The sequence below is a fragment of the Pyrgilauda ruficollis genome, unplaced genomic scaffold, assembly GCF_017590135.1.
Source record: "Pyrgilauda ruficollis isolate IOZ18807 unplaced genomic scaffold, ASM1759013v1 scaffold111, whole genome shotgun sequence".
NCBI lineage: Eukaryota > Metazoa > Chordata > Aves > Passeriformes > Passeridae > Pyrgilauda > Pyrgilauda ruficollis.
In genome coordinates this window covers 156,828-164,075 of record NW_024509322.1, presented here as the reverse complement: position 1 = coordinate 164,075, position 7,248 = coordinate 156,828, and the positions used below count along the sequence as shown (strand labels likewise).

At 46.1% G+C, this 7,248-nt stretch overlaps 1 protein-coding gene across 5 annotated transcripts in view; it reads left to right on the top strand.

Moving 5' to 3' along the window:
* LOC121358840 (endonuclease domain-containing 1 protein-like) overlaps positions 1-7,248 on the top strand; it is a 162,360-nt gene that overhangs the window by 1,194 nt on the left and 153,918 nt on the right. Inside the window, exon 1 of one of the 5 annotated variants that reach the window (XM_041477336.1) lies at positions 780-1,595. The exons of the other annotated variants lie outside the window; for them this stretch is intronic. The gene's annotated coding sequence lies outside the window, so the exon portion shown is untranslated. Of the gene's footprint in view, positions 1-779; positions 1,596-7,248 lie in introns of those variants that run through there. 5 annotated transcript variants of the gene reach the window in all.

The window sequence follows — 7,248 nt, the reverse complement described above, 5'->3', positions numbered from 1 at the left end:
CCCCCGCCGGCCAATCGCCGGGGCGGCGCGGCGGGGACACGCCCCCCCCGGCGCGCTCCGCGCCCTCCCGACCAATCGCAGCGCAGCTCGGCCCCCCCTCCATCGCCCCCCGTCGCCCACCCGCCTGTTTGTTACGGTCGGGGCCACGTGCCGGTGCCTCGGGCCGGTCACGTGGCCCTGGGGCCGGCGCGTCTGACGGGGACCGTGGGGTCCGGAGCTCTGCTGTCCTTGGGGGTCTGACGGGGACCGTGGGGTCCGGAGCTCTGCTGTCCTTGGGGGTCTGACGGGGACCGTGGGGTCCGGAGCTCTGCTGTCCATGGAGGTCTGATGTGGATCACGGGAGTCTGGAGCTCTGCTGTCCTTGGGGGTCTGATGGGGACCACAGGGCTCTGGAGTTCCCCTGTCTTGGGGAGTGAGGGTGTCTGATGGGGACCTGGAGGCATCCTTCCTATAGGATCTGATGGGGTGACACTGGGGAGCCTCCTGTCCAGGAGGGATTCTGAATGGGAACAGGATGGACTGCAGCTCTCCTGTCTGTGGGGTCTGATGGGGAACAGGGGAATCTGCAGTTGTCCTGTCTGTGGGGTCTGATGGGGAACAGGGGAATCTGCAGTTGTCCTGTCTGTGGGGTCTGATGGGGAACAGGAGGGTCTGCAGCTCTGCTGTCCTTGGGGGTCTGACGGGGACCGTGGGGTCCGGAGCTCTGCTGTCCTTGGGGGTCTGACGGGGACCGTGGGGTCCGGAGCTCTGCTGTCCATGGAGGTCTGATGTGGATCACGGGAGTCTGGAGCTCTGCTGTCCTTGGGGGTCTGATGGGGACCACAGGGCTCTGGAGTTCCCCTGTCTTGGGGAGTGAGGGTGTCTGATGGGGACCTGGAGGCATCCTTCCTATAGGATCTGATGGGGTGACACTGGGGAGCCTCCTGTCCAGGAGGGGGTCTGAATGGGAGCAGGATGGACTGCAGCTCTCCTGTCTGTGGGGTCTGATGGGGAACAGGGGAATCTGCAGTTGTCCTGTCTGTGGGGTCTGTTGGGGAACAGGAGGGTCTGCAGTTGTCCTGTCCGTGGGGAATAGAACTGGCTGTCAGCTTAGGAAGAGCCTGAAGCCCCCCAGCCCAGAGGAGTCTGACTGGGCCTGACTCTGGCTACCTGCCCATGGAGCCTGAATCCCTCCTGCCCAGGGAATGTGGCCAGGACCCTCTTGGCATTGCCCCCAGGCCCTTGCTCACCATGAGCCTCCATTCGGCCCTGGCTCCATTAAACCTCCTCCGAAGGGCCTGTCCCTGGCTGCTGTTCCTGTCATGGCCGAGCCGTGACAGCCTGTCTGTGGCTGGCTCTGGCCTCCGGAGAGGGAGGTGTTTCTCTCCCGAGGAGAGCTGTTTATGCCCAGTGATTTTTTTTTTTTCTATTTTTTTTTTTTTTAATTTCTTTCCCCTCCCTCCGTGCTCTCCTGCGTAAGCCACAGCAGCAGCTCGGTGTCTGCCCAGCCCGGCAGTGTTACGGCACGGCTCTTATGTAGGTGAAGCCCGGGAACGCTGCAAGGATCATGTGGAGCTCTCAGTCTCCTGAGCCCGGAGCTTTGAGCCTATTTATAGGTGGGTTGGGCAGTGTTCCGTCTGAAGGACTTGCTCCACGTTCGAATCCGTGGCAAAACGAGGCATCTTAACCTGATGGTGTTTTGGTTTTGGGTGGCTGTTCCCGGGAATAGGGTTTTATGGAAGGCTCTGGAGCACGGGTTGTTAGTAGGTTACGTGGAGAAAGGCGAGTCAGGTTGGAGTTAAGGAACGTGATGCCATTTTAATGCAACTTCTCGGGTGGCAGAACAAACAGTAAGAGGATACTCGGTTCTAGATCAGCAGCTTTCGGCTTTGCAGGCAGTGGACAACTCAGGGTCAGTGGGAAGCCACAAAGGAAAGGACATTGTGCTTTCTGTAGGCTTATGCTCATTATACTGCTTTCTGCACTGGATTTTGTGGCCGACAAGCTGGAAAAAAAAAAAAAAAAGGAAATTTACTATTCTAGATCCCTGAGATGTTTTGGTTTAGAGTACGTGGAGGAGGGGTGGGAAAAAACTCACCAGCTGTGTGTTTTGTTGTGTATGTTTCTATTGTACAGCTTAAAAATGTAAAATTCAGTGTATTTTTAAGAGTTACATAACCTTTAGTAACGTGGTGAGTCTCAAGTAGCCTTCAAGAGTTAAATAACAGCAGATCAACGAGGCTGGGTTGAGAAGAGGAAGAGAGGGTTTTATAATGGTGAGGACTATACACAGATATTTAAAACTGCTTTGGTGTTGCACTAGAAACGAGTCTTTGCTTAGTAGGAGGAGGTTTTTAATACCCTATAAATACAGAACATGAGAAGGAGGATAGAAAGATGAGGTTTGCAGTTTTGTGCTGCTCTAGTCCGGAAAAAGGATCAGGAATAGTTTATGATATTTCACATTCTTCAGCTTCTCTACCATCTTGACTTTTTCAGTACAATTTTTTGCAATCTGAAATGATGAGAACTTCCAGATATTGACCACGGTGGGTGAGGAAGGAAATCTGGCCTGAAAATAACAAGAAATTCCAGAAAGGAGTGGGGGACACTGTCGGGGTGGTGACACGTCCTGAGAGAGGGAGCTGGTGCTTTGTGTTGGTTACAGGAGTAATTCGACACGGTGTTACCTACAGAAAGATGTTTATTCAGCCGGGGTGGTTCGTGCTGGCATATCCGTGTTATCTTTGTATTTTTTGGGGGGGGGAAAGAGCCCTGCCTTAATGGAGGGAATGGCTGGGGAGCAGTGGAGGTGTGAGGATACCTGGAGGTGCGCAGCGTGCCAGCGCCTCGGAATTCAGAATGTACGTGGAAGTGCTGGCATGGAATTGATGCATCAGGAAATTGCTTTCTCTATTTTTGTTGGTGAGATGCAGTTAACGTAAAACGAGCCCTTTGGATCCCCTATCCTATTTCTCTTTAATATAACTGAGATCATTTATCTTGTCAGGTGGCGAGAAAGGGAGGGAAAAAAAATACTTTTGTTTTGTAATTTGGTTCACCTTCTCTTGATTTGCTGGCAGCTCATGACAAGGCACAATGTGTGCTGCACACTGTGTTCCACTGAGTTGTTTTGGTGACAAATACAACATAAATGAAAAAAAGGGCTATGAAAAATAGGTATTGTGCCAGTTCTCTCCACTTTTTAGAGAAACAGTCCCCGTTTTTCTCTAAAGTACACAAAAAGTGTCATATTAGGGTCTTATGCCTTGTCAGTTTCGGTGGCAGAAAGGTTGATGTTTTAGTCTTCGTAAGTATTCAAAATGCAACTGAAAAGGAAATATTTAAATTAGTGTTTGTATTGGTTTTGCAGTAGGAAGTTGTAAAACATTTTGTCAGTTTTAATAAAAAGGGAAATTCTGAACTTACTTTAAAAATACGATTGTTTATGCTGTATGAGTCTGTTATATTGTTAAAATTAAGAGGATTTCTTTAATCCAAGTTAGATTTTAATTGCTGTAATCACATGTTTACTATATTTCTTTTGTATTTATAAATAAAAACACAGAGTTATGTTTTTCTGACCTCGTGTATAGCATGACTGGCTGTAGTTCATGCCATATTTGCACGGTGTTTTTCCATAGACATCTTGCTCCTGGGATTATTGGCAGCACCAGAATAAGAGCTTGAAAATACTGTCACATAAAGGGTTAGAGCACTTGCAAACAGGAATGCTGAAATTCAAAGTTTAAAAAATAAGCAGCCTCTCCCCAGCTGTTCTTTCAAGTCAGTTTGATGATAATTTTGGATCCCGACTCATGGGTTTCTAAAGGCTGGAGATGGAATTAATGGGGTTGCAATTCTTTGTCATGAATTTCAGCATAAACAATATTTTTCTTTCGGCTTTGGATTTCTTGCAAATGCAGTGAAAAATCCCCTGTCCTTTTCCAGTCCCTCAGGATGCTGCACCTCAGCCAGCAGACGTAGTGTTGTTGTTGTCTAACAGCGAGGCTGGAAATGGGAGTTGTTTGTGCTGAATTTTACCCTTACCAAGGTCAGAGATTTCATCCTTCCGTAGATTCCTGATCTGGGAATTTAACACTTGCACTGGGTCCTGATTTAGGAATTTTCATGAACTTTTTTGAGCTCTGGAAGGAATTTAAATGTCCCCGTGTTGTGCTTGTTCCCAAACGTAAGTTTGGAAATGCCTGAAATAGTGACGTCTGCGTGGCAGAAATATTCATGATGGTAATAAAGCAGTCAAGCTGAAAATCCAGGTTTCTTACATAAAACTGATTTAATTGGCAGGACAAACAAGGGCGATAATTGCAATAATATTCCTGTTTTAAATAATTGTGGTCAATATGGGCATTGAAGTTTTCTTTTGACAGTGGTTTATGACTTAGGGGAAGTAATTTGGATGAGGAGAGATGGTCCTACTCTGTCTCTCAGTGGGCTGAATTTCAATGTACTGTTACCTGAAAATTAGTTTTTCATAATTATGAAGTATTAATGAGCCCATGGTAAGTGTTCCCCCCCCCACCTAATTCTTACTGTGATATACTTCTTACTAAAATATGAACGAAGGAAATTGAGCAACAAATGGTTGAGGGCATTTATAATACCTGTAAGCCCTGATTTACAAACACTCCTCTGAATGTGTCTTGTGGAAGGAGCAGGTCCTATTAGGGAACATAAATTGTGCAATTACGTAGAAAATCAGCAGAGTTGGTAAATTCTGAAGCAGTCATCCTGGTTTTTCTGTCCTATATTTCAAATCCTTGCTCTCTTGCAGCCAAGCCGTGGTGTGCTTACATGTGCAGAGTGCTGAGCAGTAGTCTCGTCTAAACAAAAAACTTGTGAAGTCAGCCTGCCAGTAATAGTGACATGATATTATTATTTATTTCATTTTGTTTTTCATTTTTGGCCATCTTGCCAACTGTCAGAAGCAGCAGTTAGTTTGCCTGGGGTGGGGGGGAAGGTGAGGTGAACAAGATGGGGAGAGGGAAACCTGATAAACATAATTTTCTGGTGTTACAAAATTTAGCTATTTCTGCCCCAATTTACCTGTGAGCTACACCAAGATGTACCAGTTTCAGTGCGGAGTCTAAAGTAATCCTTGTTTTTTGTAATGATTATTAGCAAAATAATAATATAAATAAAATAATCGTATTATTATATGTTTATCATCATTATAATGATTATTAATGAACATCATCCACAGAACTTCTCCTGCTTGAGGTGGAGCATGTTTGGATCTCTCTGGAAAATATACCTTGAATTTGGGCTAATTCTTTTTCATCTTTGTTGTCATTGGGTATATTTTTTGGTAGCTTTCAGATTCTCAGAAAAGCAAGATGATTTTTGTGCTCATTTAATAGCATTTTGTGTGGAATTCCCCTAAAATGTGCTGTTTTGAATAATACCTGCGTATGTATGAATTTTAACACAACCGTAGTAGCTTCTCCAGGAGCTTCTGCAAAAATAGAGTTGTAAAATGAAGGCAGGTACTGGCCTTGAATAAATTCCAGCGTGCTGAGGAAACCAGGCAAAATCAAACTGAGGTTCGGAAAGAAAACAAGCATTTCCCTGGCTTTTATGCTGATGATTATTTATTTACATCAGCACAGGAGGGTGTTTACCGGTGATCAGGTGCTGGTGAGACGTGTCTGAGGCAGGAGGGGATCCTTGTGCTGGGATTATTGGAACTTGGGAGGTTTCTTGCTACGCAGCAGCTCATGTGAGCAGCTCTCAGCTCTCCTGGGAGGGAGACGGAGCCTCCAGCCACCGTGTTTACTTCCAGCAGGAGGAGGAAAAGGACATTTCTGGCTATTATCTGCGTGCGTTTTGTAAACTGAAAGCTCTCTTAATGCTCCCGAGCAGGGTGTAGTTGCTGTATCATTCTGCGGTGTCGCTCCCCGCCCCCCCCTTTTTTTTTTTTTTTTTTAAATTTTTAGCCTAACTTCAGTGTTCGTCTGTCAACATCTGCTGGCTATTGACGGATCATCCGTAGCTCTTGGGAGATCCTTACATCCTAATTTCTCTGCCTCCGTGGCGGTGCTCCAGGACCCTGGAGCGGTCGGGATTGCGGTGATCCCATGGGCAGAAGCAGGATTCCGAAGGTGGGAAGCAGCAGGTACAGTTTTTCGCTGTGCACAGGAGCAGCCTCGGCGGCGCTGCGAGGCTGCGGTGCCTCCTTTCCGTGGAATACTCCGCTCCTTTCCCAGGCGATTTTTCCAGCGTTGCCCTCTGCCGGAGGAGACCCGCAGCGCCGTGTGGGCTCCCTGCATGGAGTCCCTGGCAGCTCCTAGAGCCCACCTTCCTCCTGGAGCCGCTGTTCCAGGCAGAGCATCTCCTTGCTGCTCCTCACTCCTCATCTCTGTCCGTGGGTGGTTTGGATAAACTGGAAGCCAAACAGTGGATCCAGCATTATGGGATAAGTTGCTTCTCCAAAGGTTGTTGTCCCGGAGCCACAACTAATTCTGGCAGGGGGTTGTGCACCTTTGCCATAAAACAGCTTTAACATTTGGATTGTTGCCCCTATCTGCCTTTGGTAATCCAGACGGTTTTAAATCAATATTGATCTAAAAAAAAAAATCAGTATTTTGAATGTAAATACGCTTAAATCTGGTTTAAATCTGTTTGATGTTGACACTAAGGTTGGAGTGATTAAATGTACAAAATTTCACTAGCACTGACTGTATCTGCTCTTCTGATCAGCCTGTACTATAGCACAGCTATATGTTGTGGGTTTTCTTTGTTTTGGTTTTGTTTGGTTGTTGTTTTTAGTTTGGTTTTTCTTTTTATTTGTCTTTTTTTGTGGTTTTTTTTGGTTCTTGGTTGTTTTTTGGGTTTTTTTGGTATTTTTTGGGGTTTTTTTGTGGTTAGTTTTATTTGGTTTATTTTTATTTATTAATAATCATAAGCTAATATTGGGGTTTTTTTTTGGGGGGGGGGGTTGAAATTTTATTTTTCTTTGTGTTTTTGTGACTTAGGAAAAGGCTTTCTTTCTGGTTTTCAAGAAACTGCAGGTTTCATGTACTGCTGGTGTTGATGTTAAAAGGAGTTAAGCAGGGCAGAGCTCAGCTGTACCATTTCAGTGGGATTTGAGTGGGGACCTCTGTTCTCCCAGTCCTTGTTAATGGAAGTACTGACATTCACTGGAAAGTCCTTGCTGAATATTGGAGACAAAAAAAGCAGAGATGGTGACTGTGGAGAAGTAACCAGGAATTGTGAGCTGAAATGCTATTTATTTATTGAATAAAACTG